The following is a 23,123-nucleotide window of genomic DNA, read 5'->3' on the forward strand; positions in this document are numbered from 1 at the left end:
TGGGTACTCAAATGAAAGCTCTTGATGTGTGTAACACCAGGATGAGCTTATATCTTTAAAAACGTCAATAGTTGAGAAAGTACAGTGCAATTTAACAAAAGTCATTATTTAATGAAGCAAAATTTTAATTTTTTATAGTTCAGAAATCACGGCAGTCACATAGTGACTGCAAGGTTGTTACACGGAGAAAAAAGTATTGCTATTATAGTGATCTAGTGGATCGTGAACGAAGCATTGTGATTAGCTCAAAACAGTATTGTCATATTCACCATACGAATACAGTTATACTCGAAACAGTGAATACTGAATACCACACTCAACTGTATAGTGAATATCTCAAAACGTTTTTTTACTACAGCGAAACGGATCGTGATTATCACTATCCACAACGCGTTCAGCGCCACCACACATAACCAAGTCTGAAACTTACGAGTTTATTTATTTACAATTTTGGTGATGAAATAGCGATAATTGCACCAATTTATATTAACAACGATATGGAAAATTGGGTTGTTGATAAATTACTCGAGTGGAATCTTGAAAAACTCGTGTCGTTTTTTGAAGGTCTAGTAAAGAAATAAATCTTCCTATGTTAATTGTGTTAATGCTGTGTCCGTGGTTATTGTATATAATTCTACTGCGTTGGTAAAGAAAAACAATGAACATTATATATTGTATTAAATAAATAACATTTGTGTTTTCATAAAAGGTTCTTTTAGCATAAATAATTTGATCCCATACTACTTAAATACTTTACGCAAAACTATGTTATTTTTTTTTATAAAGTACATGGAGTAATAAAGAAGTAAAAATTCCATTAAAAAATATTTTTCTTATGATAAAAATAATTGCGTATTTTTAATGAATATATCAATAATACAAATTTCTAGGCTAATATTTTTAAAAATCAAAAAAAAAAAGTCATATAAAATAAATTCCAACTGCTGTCAGTCATTATTTAAACATTTTTAAACCTAACCGAATTCTTGACTGTCATATAAACTACACAAAAATTTTAAACTAATCAAGCTATACAAGGAATTCGTATTTATGTTTATAACAATAATATACGAAAAAACTAAAAAAAAAAAATAATCTGCAATAACATATAATTAATATTTAATCAAAAACAACTAATAATCATCTATAAACCGTAGCAATATAGACATTCGATATCCGAATCCATGTGGATCGTGATAATCACGATCCACTAGATTGGACACATGCGCATCTAAAGTATAGTCATACGTGGATCGTGATCATCACTATACTGTATCGTGATAATAGCAACACTTTTTTCTCCGTGTAGTATTCTAAGAATTAATTTGTAAAAATTTTTAATAAAATTGAAACAAATTTTATTTTTTAATGAAGAAATTTTCTACTTGATTAAAAATGATCAAATTCGTTCTCTTAAATCCAACTAATTTTTTCCGAACACAAAAAATAACCATTCAAAGCAAAATTATTTATTCACTTAAAAAAAAAAAAAATTCTCAAATCTCCGTACAAGAATCGCGATATAATTCACTTATTTCCTCGATATCGCCGATAAAGAGGGTGTCATGTCAATAGTACCTCCGATCGGCGATTGAATTAACAGAGGAGTTCTCGGCGGCATTATATACCCGGGTGTCCCGGCGCAGGTAAAAAAGCCGGCCGGTTTTTGCTGTGAACCGCAAAAAGCTAACAAAAAAAAAAGTAAACTCAGCGGCGTTTACAGGTCCGCGGCAATCCATCAATGCCGCGGTATTTTGATCGTGAATTCAGTTAGCAAGCTTAAAGATATAAATAAGGCTGGTACAGTATAGCAGTAAGGAGTAAGGAGTATATAATAGTAGCCGGTCGGTTTATTTAAGGATAAGAGAGGCTGGTGGACAATCAGGTGGTGCCACCCCAAGGAGCCACCAAACTTTGGAGGGCTCTGTAACTCCGTCGGTTTTAAACTTGTAGAGTCCAAAGCACACCACCCGGGTGCCTGGGCCCATCGCCCCTGCCATCAATTAACGAGCACCAAGGGTCCATTGAATAATAAGCAAAATAAAAAGGAGTTGAATCAGCGAAATAAAGAGAAAGGACCGAGAAGAGGAAGAGCCCCTATGAAAAAAAAAATATTAAAAAAATTTATGTTGAAATATATAAAAAATATATTTTAAATATAACAAAAATCTATAAAAAATATATAAATATATGAAAAATATGTATAGTAAATATATTTTTGATAACTAACTTTTGGCCGATTTTAATATACATTTTATATACATCTTAAAATACATAAAAAATACATAGCTAAAAATATAAAAAAAATATATTTTAAATATATATCTAAAATATATATAAAAATCGGCCAAAAGTTAGTTATTAAAAATATATTTACTGTACGTAACTTATATATATTTATAGATTTTTAATATATTTAAAAAACACTGATAGAAGGATTTATTAACTATTAATAATTTAATTTATTTGAAGACAATTATTTAATTTATTAAATTTTAATAAATATTTTTTAACATTCAACAAATATTTATTTGGAAGGAAAGTACATTCATTAATAGTTAATAAGTATTTATTAATAGTTAACAAATAATTATTAACAGTTAATAAATATTTTGTTGAGTGAATTCGTTTGGCTTTTAATGTCATATGATATGAAGATTGCTTATAAACAAAAATCATCTTGATAAATTATTTTGCATTAATTATATTTCATTATAATAACGTTAATTGAAAAATACCAAATTCTATCACAGCTCATAATTATTTTTTATATTTTAAATATTAAAAACGTTAATTTATTTAGTGAATTTAATTATTATCATGTATTCTTGATTTTTGCTTTTGATTTTAAATAAATATTTGTTAACAGTTAACCAATATTCATTAATCATTAATAAATATTTATTAACAGTTAATAAACTGTACTTAATAATTACTTATTGACTGTTAATAAATATCTGTTAACTGTTAACAAATATTTATTAACATTTAATAAATAATTTATTAACTGGTAATAAATATTTATTAAAAACTTATGATGTTAAAAAATCATTTATCAACAGATAATAAAGCTTATTAAATAAAAACAAATCCTTCTATCAGTGTATATTTTTTATGTATTTCGACATATATTTTTTTTTCATGGTGGAGAAAGAAGACGAAAGTATAAAAAACGAGTAAACAAAAAATTATTTTAAAGTTTGCGGATAAGAGAGCAAGCAAGCTCTCATTGTTCGATGTTCGATCGTTCCTGGGTCCTCAGGTTCTTCGGGTGCTCCAGATTCTTATTTCCATCTTGCTCTTCATCTCCATCTCCATCTCGGGAATCGTTCGAGATCGTTTTATTATTCTCTATGTCATCAGATTCATTTTCAGATTCAATATTGTTTATTTTATTTTTTTTTTTGGCTTTGCAAAGTTTGCTTTGTCTTTAATTCGGGACTTGGCGAATCGCGAAACAACTTTTATTTAACTTTGATAGAATCGATGAACAAGGAACAAGGATAAGAACAAGGAGGAAAGACGTACACACTACACGTGCGGGCCACAAATCAGACGTGCGGATCGCTATAGTCCCTAGCGGCGCGAGCGACAATTAATTCACCGCTTTTGCTCTTCGCTACCTACCTATCCCTCGTCTTCTCTTCTTATTCTATATAATGCGGCATTGTGTTGCATCTACGCCTCTACTCGTCGTGCCCTTATGTATAAACATCCATGTGTAGTCCTTTGCCTTTGCTTTTATCTTAAGTTATTTTTTTTTCTTTTTTTTTTTTTTTTTCTGTTGGGTTGTTTTGCTCAACTGGAAACTGGACGTGTATATGTAGTACCTTCAGCGCATCCTTTAATTTGGAGAACGGCGGCACGCGGTCTAGAGCTTAAGCTCGAGGTGCGCTAAGATCTTCCAAGCGAGATACCTTTTTTATACTATCCGCTGGTTCTTAATCGGGTATTAACATTTTTTATAATGATGCGAGAACGCTGTATGCTTTTTAGAAGAAAAATTTTCATAGAAAATTAACTGATGATTTTTTTTTTTTAGGAGAATTTTAGAAATTTATATATTTTTTTTTAATTTGCTGAGCCACAGTGTGCCGGGATGAGATAGGCTTTAAAACTCTTGATAAATTTTTTTCTGATTATTATTAGACGATTGAATTTTTTTTGCATCCTCTGCAAGGTTTATAGACCGAGAAGTTGATTAGTTTATTATTTTTTTAGAAATTTAGAATTTTAAAATTTATATTCCCGCGTTTAAAGAATAACAGAAAGTAAGAGACAATAGGCTCGTAAATTTATTTCTAGCAACCTTGCAGTCACTATGTGGCTGCCGTGACTTGTGAACTATTAATAAATAAAATTTTGCTTTATTAAATAATAACTTTTGTTAAATTACACTGTTCTTTCTTAACTATTGATGTTTTTAAAGATATAAGCTCATCCCGATGTTACACTCATCAAGAGCTTTCATTTGAGTACCCACATGTATTTTGATATATTTTTCATATATTCATGTATATATAAATATATAAAATATATGAAAAATTAATGTGGGTACTCAAATGAAAGGTCTCGATGAGTGTAACATCGGGATGAGCTTACATCTTCAAGAATATCATGAGTTGACAAGATAGCAAAGTCAGTTCTTAATTATTAACATTTTTTAAGATATAAGCTCATTCCGATGTTACACTCATCGAGACCTTGCATTTAAATACCCACATGTCATTTTTTATATATTTTATATATATGGTATTTGTGAAATATATAAATATATAAAATATATGAAAAATTGATGTGGGTACTTAAATGAAAGGTCTCGATGAGTGTAACATCAGGATGAGCTTATATCTTTAAAAATGTCAATATTTCATAAGATAAAAGGTAATTTCTTAATTATTTATCTAGAGATAGAGCATTTTTGAATGCAACTTAAATACTTATCATAATAAATTGACTATCAGTGAGAATGAAATGAAACCTTAAAAAAGCACATATTCAAGTCAGGCCCTTTGCATTGTCACTAAATTTCACTAAAAAAACCGATTTTATCATATGACTATTCTGAAAATAAAATTTTTCTTATTCTCTTAATAATATAGAGTATACAATATTTTTTATAAATCTAAAAATTGAATTTTTCTTAAATTTGTATTCCCAATTTTAAAAAATTGAAAAATTTGCCTATAAAAAAATTTTTTTTTTTTTAATCTAAACTTTTAATTTCAATTTTGATAACTTCTAATTAATCTACTGATGACCCAGTAGAAGTCTAGACCTTCCCTCAACTCACTCATCCATGCCATATCCTCCATTAAATTCCACAAAACTCCTCATTTGCAAACAATAGCTCATCAATAAATTAATAAACAATCATCCGGACGCATTAACCATCAAGTTCTATCCCAACAAAATTTCCTCATCAGCATCTATGACCAAAGTTTCATTATTGAATCATCAGCAATTCTTATATCTCCAAAGTTCCGTCTATTTTTCTCCATAGTACCATCTCTCAACTCAAACTCCATTAGAATCCTTACCAGCAGCACCCACCAAGATATTAAGCTAAGCTAGAACTTATTTGCGTACCGTGTGTTAGTTTGTTGAAAGTGACAATGTATGCAGCGGTATAATATTCCGAGCAGCGAACCCTCTCGTCATCAGCATCACCCGGCTATTATACGATCTAGCATTAAATTCCATCATCCATATATACAGTCGACGCTCTCTGTATTGGACCTCTCTGTATTTGACCGCTCTCTGTATTTGACCACATTCTTCCTCTATATTTGACGATTTTACACAGCTCTTATGGACAAGGACGAGTCAAATACAGAGAATGGTCCTGTACGGGCGAGTCAAATACAGAGAGCGTTGACTGTAGATCGAGTGTATTGGCACATGTGGATCCAGCGGGTCCAAGTAAAGAACGGGGTAGCAGCAGGAGTAGGAGAAGGAGTAGGGGTAGTTTTATTTGGCTTGAGGACATTGAACGACTGGAAATAAATAAACCAAGTAGAAGTTAGCCAAGGAGAATAGGAAGGGGGGAAAAATAAGACAGTACGGCTGTGTAGATACTGACTAAGGATAAGGAGAAAATATAGTAGGTGGTGGAAAAGTGGTTGTATTTAGCCTGGTATCGCCCCTTATACTTATTTCTGTCTCTCTCTGTACTTATACTACACCTACTATTTTGTATTGCTAGACTTCACTTACTATTGCTATTATTTAGACAAAGACACTAACTGAGCCTTGTTAGCCTTACCTCCTCTAGCTCTCTAACTCCTATCCGTGCTGAACTAAACTAAGTAATATATAATATATAATAAGAATAAGTCTTTCTTTCTCCAGCTGGGCATAATAGGGGTAGGAGGCTGAAATAAGAGTAGGAGTAAAGGTGATGTGACTAGTGCTGGATGTTGGATTCTAGACTTGACTGTGTTTGCAGCACGGCATTAAGAGGTGGTCGCTAATAGTGGGGATCTCGGTGTATGTTCTATTATACACACTGAGTGGGAGACTTAAGATCTAACGGCTCTACTCGGGTCCACGCGGATGCTGGATAAGGGGATCCTGGGCAGGCGTGTCGATGGACAGGAGGAGAGGAGAGAAGTGGGACAAGCCACTCCTCTTTGTTACCGTGGTGGGATCCAACACTCAGGGGAACAACTTTAAACAAGCTGCATTGAGTATTTGTATGATATGAGCTCAGATGAGTAAGAGTTTTATTCTTATGAATAGATTTTAGAGGACAATTATCTCTTCTTTGGGTAGATAGAGGTTGAGGGGCTTTTGGACAGGTTTGGATCGTTGGGGTGGTTCACCTGATGGTTAGGAAGCTTTGAAGGGGTTGCAGGGGGATTAGGGAAGGTTAAGGATAGATTATTTAGTGCGAGGCGAATATTGTAAGGGGGAAAATTTAGTCAATTTTTTATCAAAATTTTCTGAGCAAAAATTGGAGAAAAATTCTAGACTGAGAAGAAATTGGTTTAAAAATTTTAGCTGGTTTAAGAATTTTTATTGATTTAATTCGTCAAAATAAATTTCTTGATTCGAAAGTTTTTTTTCTGTCTTTAATTAACTTTATTTTTTTCAGCGCAAAAACAATTTTCTATAAAATTAAAGAGTGTGATTTAGTAAATGCCTGCTTTAATTTTTGAATTTTTTATGGATATATTTATGAATGAAATTGTGAATTTTTTAATTAAATATTTACATTAAAAAAAAATCTTGGACCAAAAAAATTATTGAAAAAGATCAAAATAGGCTGTCAAGAAAATTTTACTTTTTTAAGATAATTTTTGTCTTTAAATATTTTTTTATTAAAATTATTGCTAGTTATACATTATAATTAATAAAAAAAAATTTAGAAATTTTTGTCGTCAATAAAATCCACTGTTTAATATTTAATAATATGAAGTTTGATGTCCATTAAAAAATAGAATATTGTACTAAAAAAGATTGATAAAACAAAATTTTTTTTTCTTTCATTAACTATTTTTTTTTCAGTGCAAAAAAAGATTTTTATAAAATTCAAGAGTGAAATTTAGGAAATGCCTGCTTTAATTTTTGAATTTTTTATATATATATTTACAAACAATAAAAATTATGGATTTTTTAATTAAATATTTACGGAAAAACAAAATTTACTTGGACCAAAAGAATTAAAATAGTCTGTCAAGAAAATTTTACTTTTCTAAGATGATTTTTGTCTTTTTAAATATTTTTTTGTCAAAATTTTCACTAGTTATACATTATGATTAATAAAAAAACATTTTAGAAATGAATGTCAATAAAAATTCACTGTTTAATATTTAATAATATGAAGTTTAATGTCTATTAAAAAATAGAACATTGTACTAAAAAAGATTGATAAAAATAAAAATTTATAAATAACTTGGATAAAAAATTCAGAAACTTTAATATTTTTTTTCCTTTTATATAATTCCATGTTAGTATTTTTATAAATTTTCTACAACAATAAATGTAATAAACGATAAAATTCAAGGTATTTTGTTTCCGAAAGATTAATAGAGAAAAAAAATATTATCGTGAAAAACGTACTTGTGCACGGCAGAATCTTCTATGACTTGGCACGTTTGCATATATAAACCCAAGAATATTTTTTACTTATATATACATCCATATTATAATACATACATATATACCGTAAATACACGGAAAAAAGGAAACTGGAAAAATTACAGTTTCTAATGTAATTATTACAGATTTTATAAAAATTACATTGTAGAATGTAATATTTACATTGAAAGCTCTGAATATTAAATTAAAAAATTGAATTTATGCTGTAATTTTTCGAGTTTTCTTTTTTCCGTGTATAAAGAGATAAAGACGGATGTATATCACGGAAGAATAGTTGTTAGTCTTGCTCTAATGCTCGCTGGAATTTAAATAAAATCACAACGTCAAAATGATACAATATCATGTTAAATTTTATAATGCGACTTGACTAAAGTATCTAGAAATTTTAATCTTTAAATTTCACGCATTCCATCGTTCATCTTTAAATTTATGCACAATACTTGCACTAATAGAAGGATTTATTAACTATTAATAATTTAATTTATTTGAAGAGAATTAATTAATTTATTAAATTTTAATAAATATTTTTTAACATTCAATAAATATTTATTTGGGAGGAAAGTACATTTATTAATAGTTAATAAGTATTTATTAATAGTTAACAAATATTTATTAACAGTTAATAAATATTTTGTTGAGTGAACTTGTTTCGCTTGCAATGTCATATGATATGAAGATTGCTTATAAACAAAAATCATCTTGATAAATTATTTTGCATTAATTATATTAAATTATTATAACGTTTATCGTAAAATACTAAATTCTATCACAGCTCATAATTATCTTTTATATTTTTAAATATTAAAAACGTTAATTTATTTAATGAATTGAATTATTATCATGTATTCCAGCTATAGGGTTATAAAAAGTACACGGAAAAAAGTAAACTGTAATAAATAACAGTCGATTTATAATAAGTAATGATCAACTGCTAAAAATTACCATTTCAAACAGTAAAATCGTGATTTTACTATTCACTTTATAATATTTACCATTTAAACGTTACAATTTACTCTTTACATGGAAAAAAATACTATTTAAAACAGTAATATTCGCTATGTAAATGTCTAAAATGTTAAAGTATAATAATTAAGAATTCAGACTTTGATATTTATCATTTCGTACCTAAAAAATGATCTTATGATATGTAAAAAGTATAAAATAAAGTTAGTAAATTTCTAATACAAGCAACGTCAATATTTACAAAGTAAAATGGTAAATTTTAAACGCAACGCTAAAAAGTTTGGAAAATCCAAAAGTGCACGACTCATAATGCTCATTTAATTATGAAATATAAAAAAAAAAAAAAACTTAACATAATACATAATATCTATAGATATAGATATACAGTCTTGTAGTTTTCGTTTTTTGATAATTGTAATTAAACGACACTGAATTAATTAACCATTCGCATTCAGTGACTTACAATCGTCGATTAGAATTAAAAAAAAAAAGTTTAACTCAAATAATTGATTTTTTCACAAGTTACAGTGTTTCCGGGGTTTCATACATGACGGACAGGAAAATTTTTTGACCTATTTTGATGTTTTTTTTCCGTTTTTATTGCAGTAAATCAATTTTTAGAAAGCATGGAATTAATCTCCATTAAATTATCTCGACGATAGTATGCAAAATATCTTGATTCCGTGAACTAACAAGGCTATAATACTAAAAATAGTTGCTAAAATGAGGCGAAAAAAATTTTTCGATCGTAAAGCACTCTCTGATGCTTCGCATCATGAGTCGTGCAAAATCAAACTGTAATTACTGACTTGCTTGAACTGGTAAAATGTATATTTTAAAAGTATAATTTTTACTATTTCAAATGTTAAATTCTCCCAGAGTGAGACCCCCTTCTCTTTCATCTGAGTTCCCCTTCTCTTCATAATATGGACTATGTATTGAAATGGCAATTTTTAGTGTTTGAAACTGTAATTGTTTAAGATGAAAGAGTCGTTATTTACTATAGTGACAGCTACTAATCACATATTTTGGATATTAAATTATAAATTGTGGCTTTTATACTTTCTACATTAAGTTCTGTATAATATTTATATTTTTGCCACCCCGATGTCCGCTTTACTGTTTGAAACTATAAAAATTAACCGGAATCCGAGTGAATATTACAGTTTACTTTTTTCCGTGTATCAAAAGAAGAAAATTGCTATTTTTGCTTTTGACTTTAAATAAAAATTTGTTAACAGTTAACAAATATTCATTAACCATTGATAAATATTTATTAACTGTTAATAAACTGTACTTAATAATTACTTATTAACTGTTAATAAATATCTGTTGTTAACAAATATTTATTAACATTTAATAAATTTGTTAACAGTTAACAAATATTCATTAACCATTGATAAATATTTATTAACTGTTAATAAATATTTATTAAATCCTATGATGCTAAAAAATCATTTATTAACAGATAATAAAGCTTATTGATTATAGACAAATCTTTCTATAAGTGTGCGAGTAATTAATTGTCTGTATCATTTAAAAATAAATATAAATGTTTTTTTTTTTTTTTTATTTTTCTTCGAGAGTAATACTATAGTGTTAAAAATAAATAAAAAATACATAATAATTATTATTGAGCTGATGAATCGGGTTCTTAGACGAGATACGTCCTTACGAGACATCCCCGTACAGAAAGAGTCTGCTGTGTAGGAGGGCTAAGGATAGGAGCAGTAAAGTAATCCCCAGCTCTACTCAGAAGGATCCCATTATCATGGCTCGCGAGAAAAAACTCATCGCACAGCCCATTTTTACTTAAAGTACTAGCTCTTTTAATACCAACAAAGAGCCAGTATTATATGCAAGACAGATAAAACGTCAGGAACGTGCGAGATTTTATCATCATCCACATTCGCCATCCTATCTTTATACTATCAACTCATCCCCAAGCACCAGACTCCACATACACATACAGAACTGAAAAACTAACTCCACCCCCACAAGATGATTACGACGCGGCCACATTTCTTTATTTGTGCTAAAGTTTAAGGGCTGAAAAATAAAACCTACACTTCATATTTTTGAGAGACTGGAGAGGAGTTCAGATCAATTGGAGAGATGGAGAGTGTCTTTGAGCGTTGATGTAAGGTAGAAGCAGCTTCAGCGGTGGAAAATAAAAATAAAAAGAGGAGTTTGAAATTTATTTTTGGGCAATTGTTTAGTAAAATGGTCATTTGATTTTTTCTTTTGTTAATTTTAATTTTGATATTTTTTTTTTTTTTAATTATTTTTTATTCCACGGTCTATTTTTGATTTTGATTATTAAATTTTGTATAAATGAAAAGAGGAGTTTGAGAAGATTTGAAATTGATTTTTAGGCAATTGTTTAGTAAAATGTTCATCTGATTTTTTTTTATAAAAAGTATTTTAATTTTAATACTTATTTTTAAAATTATTTTTTATTTTATGGTAATTTTTTTATTTTTGTTATTAAATTTTGTATAAATAAAAATTTTAATTAGTTTTAAAGCTTTTGATACTATTTATATTATATTTGATATTTTTGTATTTTTTTTTTTAATATTTAACGAGTAAAAATAAACAATTTAGAAGAAAAAAAAATTGAGTTTTGATTTTCTTTTTAATTACCTAATTTTTTTCAATAAAATAAGTTTAATAAATTTCAAATTAATAGAAAAAATTTTTATTTTTCATTTTATGGTCAATTTTTGATTTTTATTATTAAATTTTGTATAAATAAAATTTTCAATTAGTTTTAAAGCTTTTTATCTATATTTATAATTTTTTTTTTTAATATTTAACGCGTAAAAGTAAACAATTTAGAAGAAAAAAGAATTGATTTTTGATTTTTTATTTAATTATCTAATTTTTTCAATAAATTGAATTTAATAAATTTCAAATTAATAAAAAAAATTATTTAAAAAAATTAAAATGATTGAAATATTTTGAAAAAATCAATTTTTTTCTTATTTAAAACTTAATGTTTTTTTTTATAAATTATTTACATTATTTATATTTACTCTCGTATTTTCAATATTTATTCGAACCCATTGTTCGGAAGTATATCTAAAGCTCAATGTTATCTCATATAAAGAATAAAAAAAAGTTCATACAATATGAAAATAAATAAGAGTAATTCCAAATCGCTCAAATCATTCAAAGCCCTATAATTTATAAATGTCCAAAAAAACGTCCATCGAATAAAATAAATAATTTTTTATCCAACTATCGTTCGTTTTTTAGACTCCTTGTTTCACACTTCAATCTATATGTTCCATTGTTATTACCACAAACTACTACATAATTCATATAAATTGACACCTACCCTTACGAAGTCTATAATTATCTTTACCCAGAACGCCGTTTTCCTATAAATAACATTTATGAAATAAAAACACGTGTTTTTTTAGACTCTATCATTAAATTCCCTTTTCACACTTGCCAAGCGCATTTTTACCCCTGCATTATTGTTTTCATACCCGTTTGTTGAAAGCAAAGCTAAACCAAAGGTAAAGGCAAAGGCATTTTTTATGCGAGGGAAGTACTTTCAGTACATAAGTCAATAAATAGACTTATATTTATAAAAATAGCAGAAGGTATGAAATATGAATAATAAATTAAACAAGTATTTTTCTATTTTATGCTCTCTAAGATTTAATAAGTAAAAAACTACTAATTAATAATGATATAATAATTAATAGTGACTTAAAAAAATATCCAAAGTATAATACTAAATTTTAAAATTTTAAATTAATAAAAAATAACTGAGTAGAAAAATTTTTGAACTAAAAAATTTTATTTTATTCAACAAATTTTTCAAGACAATGGAACTCTTCAAAATGATTTTCTCAGTTGAAGAATTTTTTTTTAATTCAAGTTAATTATTTTTCAATATATACACTTATTAAATTTTCTGTATATATTTGTTTTATAATTAATTAGCAACCTTGCAGTCACTATGTGACTGCCGTGACTTGTAAAGTATAAATAAATAAAATTTTGCTTTATTAAATAATGAATTTTGTTAAATTGCACTGTACTTTCTTAAATAATGACGTTTTTAGAGATATAAGCTCATCCCGATGTCAAACTCATCAAGAGCTTTCATTTGAGTACCCACATGCATTTTTGATATATTTTTCATATATACATATATATAAATATATATAACCATATGAGAAAATGATATGGGTACTTAGATGAAAGTTCTTGATGAGTGTAACATCGGGATGAGCTTATATCTTTAAAAATGTCAATATTTCACAAGATACAAAGTCATTTCTTAATTATTGATATTTTTAAAGATATAAGCTCATCCTGATGTTACACTCATAAAGACCTTTCATTTGAGTACCCACATGCATTTTGATATATTTTTCATATATTCATATATATAAATATATAAAATATATGAAAAATGGATGTGGGTACTCAAATGAAAGGTCTCTATGAGTGCAACATCGGGATGAGCTTATATCTTTAAAAATGTCAATATTTCACAAAATACAAGGTCATTTCTTAATTATTGATATTTTTAAAGATATAAGCTCATCCTGATGTTACACTCATAAAGACCTTTCATTTGAGTACCCACATGCATTTTGATATATTTTTCATATATTCATATATATAAATATATGAAAAATGGATGTGGGTACTCAAATGAAAGGTCTCTATGAGTGCAACATCGGGATGAGCTTATATCTTTAAAAATGTCAATATTTCACAAAATACAAGGTCATTTCTTAATGATGTATCTAGAGATAGAGCATTTTCAAATGCAGCCTGAATACTTATCACTATAAATTGACTATCGGTGAGAATGAAATGAAACCTTGAAAAGACACAAATTTAAGTCGAGACCTTTGCAATGACACTAAATTTCATTTTAAAAAACCGATTTTATCATATGACTATCCTGGAAACCAAATTTTTCTTATTCTCTTAATAATTTAGTTAATATAGATAATAACAATAAACACTTATAAAGAGTATTATTATTATTATTATTATTATTATTATTATTATTATTATTATTATTATTATTATTATCCAAGTAATATTTAATAAAAAAAAATCATACATTTAAAAAAAAATTAAATTTAAAATGGATTTACTGCCAAAGGCAACAATAAAGTCGTATAGCTTCTCTTAAATATACACATATACATATATCTTCTCCATAGTAAAAGCAGACTCGATATCGGACGGCCATTATTCTCACACGGTTGATGATAGTGTGTGCGACAACGCCCGGATCTTTTTCCACCCCCTGTTATATATTCACGCGCAGACATATACCTCTTTACATGCATATATATACATAAATACATACGTATATGTACCCACATATAGAGAACAAGAGACGAGAAAAGAAGCAAGTAAAAGCAACCAAGCGCGAGCTAATATATATAGAATCGTCGTCTTATGTGGCAAAGGCAGCATAGCAGTGGCCATCCTTTCTACAACTCCGGGGGATCTTACTCTCATGTACATATCACACATATGAGGACATGGCTTTCAAGCACATACATAAGGATACAGACACTTTGTATTTGTGTAACTATGTACGTGGATGTGGAGGTTATCGCGAGAGGGTTCTCGCTTCTCATTCCCGCCCCTTGCCTTTCGCCGAGAAAAAATTTTCCTTTTTCTTAATTCTTTCTTCTTCTTGTTGGTTGCCGCAGCTACTGCTTTTCTCAATCTCTCCTCCTTTATTTTATTTTATTTTATTTATCTTTTTATTTTATATTTTTTATCGTCATCACCTCTCCTCTCCTCTTCTCTCCTCTCAGCGTTTCTTTCTTCTCTATAAAGAGCACGTCCCTCGACCCGGTTTTTCCTCGGTAAGGATCAGAGAAACCCGAGCTCCCGATTGGTTCCTCGCAGGGTGTGCAGACTAGTTGGTCAGTAATTATCATTAGCGCGTTTGCGCAATAACGAAAGCCACGCCAAGACCCCTAGGATATATACCGTAGGGTGTTTCCACGATTGGCAACCCTCTCTGTAATTAAACAGAACCAGCGCAAGCGCAATTTAAATTTCTCACACTTCTCTTTTATTTTTTCATTTCTCTCTTTGCTTCTATATGTGTATTTTAAATTAAAATTATTTTGTGTTATCTCGTCAGACCGTCAGACAGAGACCACGGAATAAGAAAAGCTCCTCTACCAACCAGTCCCCTTCTTCCCTTCTTCACTGTTCGCTGTTATTACCATTCTAAAACTCAAACCCCCACGAATAGAAACTCTTACTCTGCGACGAGTCCTTTGGCTTACTTTGGCTTCAGACTTCCCATTGCCATTAGTAATTATGATTTTCGGGTGACGCCCTTTATTAAACTATATCCAAAGTTACTTTTGCTCCAGAGCAGAGCTTGCGCAGTTTTTAATTACTAATTATCAATATTTACGCTCATGCTCAGATTATTTTTTAAATTTCACTGAAAATAATATATTTTCTCTAAAACTAAACGAGTAAAATTTTTAATGAAAATTACACCAAAATAATCTATATTATTAAGAGAATAAGCAAAATTTTGTGACTAGTCTATTTATATGATCAAATGAGTTTTTATAGTTAAATTTAATATCGTTAAAAAAGTCTTGACCTGGATTTGTGCTTTTTTAAAGTTTCATATCATTTTCACCGATAGTCAATTTACTATGATAAGTATTTAGGCTGCATTAAAAAATGCTCTATCTCGTGATACATAGCTAAGAAATGACCCTGTATCTTATTGACAATTTTAAAGATATAAGCTCATCCCGATGTTACACTCATCGAGACCTTTCATCTGAGTACCCACATCAATTTTTCATATATTTATATATATTATATATATGTATGTATGAAAAATATATCAAAATGTATGTGGGTACTCAAATGAAAGCTCTTGATGAGTGTAACGTCGGGATGAGCTTATATCTTTAAAAACGTCAATAGTTAAGAAAATACAGTGCAATTTAACAAATATCTTGTGAGATATTGACATTTTTTAAGATATAAGCTCATCCCGATGTTACACTCATCGAGACCTTTCATTTGAATTCCCACATCAATTTTTCATATATTTATATATATTATATATATGTATGTATGAAAAATATATCAAAAATGCATGTGAATACTCACATGAAAGCTCTCAATGAGTGTAACATCGGGATGAGCTTATATCTTTAAAAATGTCAATAATTAAGGTAGTACTACCGTTACCACAAGAGTCAAATCCCAAAATCTAACCTTATTCAGTTAACGTAGTAGATTTCCCTATATTCAATCACGTTGGAGAAAGAGAAACAGAGACAAATTTTGGATGTTTTTTATTAATAAATATATTCATATGCTCGGAAACCATACTGATTGTTATTAAATATGTTCTAGATGTTATTTTCTCTCGTTGTCTTAATTTTTATAAGAATCTGAACGTCCAGTTTTGTGAAATAGAATAAAGTCTGTAATTTTCCATAAGGATCAATGGTAAAGGCAAAAATATGTAATTATTAATATCTTTTTTTCAGGACTCGCCAGGCTTCCAAAAATTTTACTGCTTAATTATGATATTATAAAGTACCAATATGCCAAATTTCATTAAATTCTGAACACAGACTCTAAAACCGGTAGTACTACCTTAAAAAATGACCTTGTATCTTGTGAAATATTGACGTTTTTAAAGATATAAGCTCATCTTGATGTTACACTCATCAAGACCTTTCATTTGCGTACCCACATCAATTTTTCATATATTTTATATATTATATATATATATATATATATATATATATATATATATATATATATGTATATATGACAAATATATCAAAAATGCTTGTGGATACTCAAACGAAAGCTCTTGATGAGTGTAACATCGGGATGAGCTTATATTTTTAATAATGCCAATAGGTAAGAAAGTACAGTGTAATTTAACAAAAATCATTATTTAATAAAGCAAAATTAAAATTTTTTTTAGTTCATAAGTCATGGCAGTCACATAGTGACTGCAAGGTTGCTAGTTATTATTATTATTATTATATTTTTAATGATGTTAATTACAGAAAAAAGTGAATAAATAAATGACTAAAAAATAGTAAATGTATCTTTAAAGAAAACCGATTCTCAGATGTATAATCAAGGAATATGTCATTGAGTTTCTGCAGATAGATATGATTTTAATGAGATAACTCGTCTTGCAGCAATTCCCATGAGAAATAAACTTAGGTCACAAACCAGGTCGTCAACATAGAACACAGTGCATAGTAGTACATACATCACATCGCATTACATTACGTCGGAGTGATATCAGGTCGGTATATACTATACAGTAACTGGATCTAACGTGAATATATATTCGTGTACTTACGTTCTTCCATAATTGCAAACTTTGAAATTGGTAATTCTGCAGAAATGCCGCCACCTAAGTACGTTTTCATTCGGTATATTATATATAGAACCCCACATCCACTCAACCACATATATGTATATACAAATATGTATACTATATCCATATAAGTGTAATTTAATACAACTCTTCACATGCAAATAAGCATAAGTATTCCCGAGAATATTATTATACCATTGGTAGTAAAAAATAATGTAAAGTGACATTAAGAGCTTCCTCAGAACGGAAACATTATTAGTTTAATGTCGATGAGCGAGAAGTAAACAAATATATACGTATACATACATACATTCGTATGTAACCAAGAAAATCCATAAAAAAAATTATCTATACCTTTAATATACAGTAATAAATGCGACAATTTTACTAGTAATTGTTTTCCAACTAACTATAAAATTCTTTTATTCAATCATAAAAATAATATTTAACCAAATCCCTCCATCAATTTGCACTAAAGAAAAATACTCTATTTATCTTATATGGAATAATAAACTTTTATTGTAGGCATCGATCCTTTACGTCCTTTAAAAATTTAATATTATACGTTATATTAATGCACATACTTTCAATTAAAATTTTATTTTTCCTTTAGATATAATTTTTTATACAATAAATTACTTATTTCAATAAATAATGACTTTTGTTAAATTGCACTGTACTTTTTTAATTATTGACATTTTTAAAGATATAAGCTAATCCCGATATTACACTCATCAAGAGCTTTCATTTGAGTACCCACATGCATTTTAATATATTTTTCATATATACATATATATATTATATATAAATATGTGAAAAAATTGATGTGGGTACTCAAATGAAAACTCTCGATGAGTGTAATGTCGGGATGGGCTTATATCTTTAAAAATGTCAATAGTTCATAAGAAACCAATTTCAGTTCTTAATTATTGACATTTTTAAAGATATAAGCTCATCTTGATGTCACACACATCTAGACCTTTCATTTGAGTACCCACATGGCATTTTATATATATTTTATATATATGGTATTTGTGAAATATATAAATATATAAAATATATGAAAAATTGATGTGGGTACTCAAATGAAAGGTCTCGATGAGTGTAATATCAGGATGAGCTTATACTTTAAAAAATATCAATAAGTATGAAATGACTGTGTATTTTGACTACTGATGATATTTTTAACGATATAAGCTCATCCTGGAGTTACTCTTATCGAGACCTTTTATTTGAATACCCACATGGCATTTTTTATATATTTTATATATATGCTATTTATGAAATATATAAATATATAAAATATATGAAAAATTGATGTGGGTACTCAAATGAAAGGTCTCGATGAGTGTAATGTCAGGGTGAGCTTATATAAGCCTAAATACTTATCGTTATAAATTAACTGTTGGTGAGAATGATATGAAAACCTATTTTATCATATAAATACACTATCCATAAAATTTTGCTTATTCGTTTAATAAAATTTAGTTTTAAAGTCATATTAATTACTAGTTGATTTATTAATTTCAATTTTTTTGGTTTTGAACTAAAACAAGATTCAGTAAAAATATTTACAAAGACTGAAATTTTTGACCTTATATGTAAAAGGTAATTAGCGGATAAAATATAAAACACAAAGCACGTATGTTGATAAAGATGAATGGATTAAAGAAGGTATCATCAGTATAAATCTGACGGTGACGTTAAAATTGAATTTAAAGATCAAAAGATTCCGTAGTTGAAGAAATAAACCTCGGGGGTCCAAATACTTTACCTTAACCCTTACTCTCTCCCGACTCGTCTCATCACATCACATTATATAAAAGATAGAATAAAGAGACGAGCCGGGAGAATAAGAGAAGACATGAGGGAGGTAACAGGTGGCGCGCGGAACTAAACACTTCTTTTTCCCTCCTCTCCCTCAATCACTCTACTTATTTTTTAAATTTTTTACTCTTTATCTCTCGTACTGAATACTCCAGAATAAACGCGTGGACTCATCTCAGGACTCAGGATTCACTCTTTAGCTTTAGCTTTAGTCTTCAATGCTCAAACCCGAGCAAAAACTTGCTACCAGGTACTTAATGTCGGGCTTCACCGCCTGTTCCGTCCAGCCAGACACTAAACTCTTATTCCGACTTTCTTTGTCATGTTCTTTCAGACGATTGATATTTTTATCTTGCTCAGTTTTCAGAGTTTTCAAAGTTTTCAACACCAAGCTAAATTTTGAAATTATTTGTTTGATTCAATAGTTCATTTTTTGTCGCTCATTCTATTTAAACTAAATGTAGTTGAGAATAAATGGAACGAGCGAGCAAAATCAATTTTAATTGACTGAAAAAGCAGCAAATGAACGGCCCTCGAACGTCACCTGCTCGTCAATCCGTCGAAATTGCGCGTGAAGTTGCGATGATGAGACAAAAAATTACTAAAAAGCAATCAGTCGCGCAGATACCATGGAAAGTAGCTGAGATAGACAAGAACGAGAGGACAATGATGGAGACAAACTAAGGGATGAGTTTAGTGGAAAATAGTCGGTTGCTGAAAATTTCACTCCCTTCAAAAATGAACTAATGTGAAACTTCATGGAGAGAAAAAAATAGTAATAATAATATTTAACAGTCTCATTTTTTTTTAATATTAACCTGTAAGTGCGATATAAATAACAAAAAATCAATTTCAGTTTCGAGAAAACTGCTTTTTTTCAAATGTCGAGAGTAGAGCACAACCTCAACGCTTCGCTTATGAGGCGTGTAATTGATTCTAAAATCAATAAAATTTCCCAAAGTTCCTCAAATCTCATACTCAGGTTGAGCAGCCACATCAATCACCGCAAATACACATATCAAAAGTTGAGATGTAATGTCAATATACCGCAATCTCAGAAGAATGTCTTCCGTGCAAAATAATATAAACAATCAAAGTGAAAGCCGTTCGATAAGTATCATTAGCCAATTACCGAAATAAGAGATTGCTGTAGTATATATATATATGGTGTGTATAGAGTGAATAGAATGCGAGTAGAGGTTAAATAGCACGATCTGTCTATCCTCGGCTATGGTAGGTGATGAAAAGAGGTTTTACCATCTGAACGGTTAATTAATAACCGGGAGATAGGATCTCCGCCTTCTCGTCTCCTCGACAAGCGGTGGCTCTCCAGCACATTGCAAGCCTGCTTCCGTGGCTGCACTCTGGTTCGGTGTGCAATCAACCATCAGCCATCAGCCATCAACCTAGAACACCTATGCTCTTGAGTAGAGGACTGCACAGGTTATTGATGGCCAGCTTCCAGAGCTCCACCTTCACGTCAAAAAAGAAGAAGAGATAAACCCCAGCCGAAATGTGCATCTCCATGTTAGCTGCTACGCTTGGAACCGTTTATTAAAATTGAGAGTGATTAGACAGATGTTTTTTGCTACTGGTTCAATCTCGGAGAGAAAAATCTCCCGGAAAATAAAATATGCACCGTATTAAGTATTATAAGATAATAATAATGACCGTGATTCTGATTATAATTAGAGTTATAATTATAATTAAAATTAAAAATAATAAATGTAAAGTTACGGTGTGTTGGGATGATTAAAATAAATGCCGGCTGATGATGCTAAAGAAGCGAATAGCGAATACTCGGATGAGTTAAGTGTCCTGCTGAGAATATTAATTACATTCCGTGAACCAGTAGAGCGAGATCAGTGATCTTTCAGTGGCTACTCGTACAGGAGGCCGAGTTCGCCCCGCAAATTAATCATAATTAGCGGCGAGATGTCCTTCATCAAAAGTGCCGCGAGAGGATCTTAAGAGAAGCTGGACCGCTGGATATGAGAATTATGATCATACCGTGTATCCGTTGTTGGTACAACCTTAGGCCCTCAGGATTTGCACTATAAAAAATTACGCTCGACGCTGCTGTAAATTATTTCGTGTGAATATTTTTACACTGGCTGATGCACTAAGGATGTAGACAGTTTTGGTGTTTGATTTTTTGATTAAGAAAATTAAAATATCGACGGTCTAATTAGCAATTGGTCTAACTCTTTATTTTTTAGAAGGTGATTTTTTAACATTTTGATGCAGTAATAGTCTAATTATAAATTATTTGAATGATCCAAACCAAAATATTATACTTCTAGAAGATATTAAATTGTTTTTTAAAGTGATAATAAATTTTGAACTAATTGTTTTTTTACACAAATGGAAGATTTTCTAAAATGGAGCTAGACAATTTGCTAATTAGAATGTTGATATGTGATTTTGTATACAAAAGTCTTTCCACACGGAGAGAAGAGAATTATTGCATTACAAATATTTATTTTAATTCAAATAAATTTTACTTAGCTCAAAAATTTTCTTAATAATTCATTGAAGCTCATTCAATGAGCAGTCCAATGCATTTTGATAATTCATTGCATTTTAATTTTTCTTTTCATGAAACATCACCCGTGTAAAAATGATATGATATCATTATGACGCTCATAATGAATATCATAATGAATCTCATATTTTGACACTAATATGAGATTCATATAAAAGCCATATCAATACATTTAAAATCTGTAATAAGTAAAATACTTATGGAAACGAATTTTTTTTTTTTAACTAGATTATAAAATTTTTATTTTTCTTGTTGGAGAGAAAAAATTTCTAGTAATTTGATTATATTTTATTATAAAATTTGATCTACACGGATCGGTCACATGGGGATTCGTGACCAATCCATAGTGACAAACGCATAATTTCATACTGAAGTTATACTAGTATCTATGTGAACTCATGATGGAATCAGGCTGAATTTTTTCAAATACATTATGATATTGTTGCCTTTTATTCATAATTCAAGAAAAAAATTTTTTATTACTGCCGGAAGTTCGTTAGGATAGTATCTCCGTGATGATATTAACATAATTTCATTATGAAATCATAATGATATTGAAATGAATTCAAAATTTAATGATGGTCATATCAGCATAAAATCATAATGATATTGTTAGCCTTTTTAAATCGTGATATAAAGTTATTGAGTCATAACTATGAATAGGAAATAATGCAAAATAATTAAATTAAAGAAATTTTTAGGACAATTTCAATTGTTTTCAAAATAAAAAATAATTATCTTAAGACGAAAAAATTTTTTCAGTTAAAAATTTTTTTTTAAACCAAGATAGTCAATGTTTTTCTAAATATTCTTCCAAGTTAAGAAAGTTAAGGAGGAAAGTTAAGTAGTTCAACAGTATAGTGCATGATAAAAATACTGTTTTTCTCAATTATTATACTCTCTAAACATGAATTAGTGAAAATTCACTGGAATAAGTGAATATTCACTTTTTCTAAGTGCAAATCGAACCACAGTGGTACGATTGGCACTTCTAAAAAGTGAATATTCACTTATTCCAGTGATTTTTTACTAATTCATGTTTAGAGAGTATATTTCCTCTGATAAACAGAAAAAATGAAAATTTCACTAATCTACTTAACAAAAATTCGTTCTCACAGGTATTTTACTTATTACGGGTTTCTAAAGTATTGATACGGCTCTTATATGAATCTCATATAAGTACCAAAATATGAGATTCATTATGATATTCATTATGAGCTTCATAATGATATCATATCATTTTTACACGGGCAGTAACAGTTTAATAGTTTTGAATGTATTTTTTGAAAA

General features: G+C 29.0%; 1 protein-coding gene across 1 annotated transcript in view; it reads right to left on the bottom strand.

The window, feature by feature from the left end:
- Positions 1 to 23,123, bottom strand: part of LOC123269415 (protein-L-histidine N-pros-methyltransferase) — a 58,756-nt gene that overhangs the window by 15,802 nt on the left and 19,831 nt on the right. The gene's annotated exons all lie outside the window — the stretch shown is intronic.

Source organism: Cotesia glomerata, linkage group LG7 (genome assembly GCF_020080835.1).
Source record: "Cotesia glomerata isolate CgM1 linkage group LG7, MPM_Cglom_v2.3, whole genome shotgun sequence".
Taxonomy (NCBI): Eukaryota; Metazoa; Arthropoda; class Insecta; order Hymenoptera; family Braconidae; genus Cotesia; species Cotesia glomerata.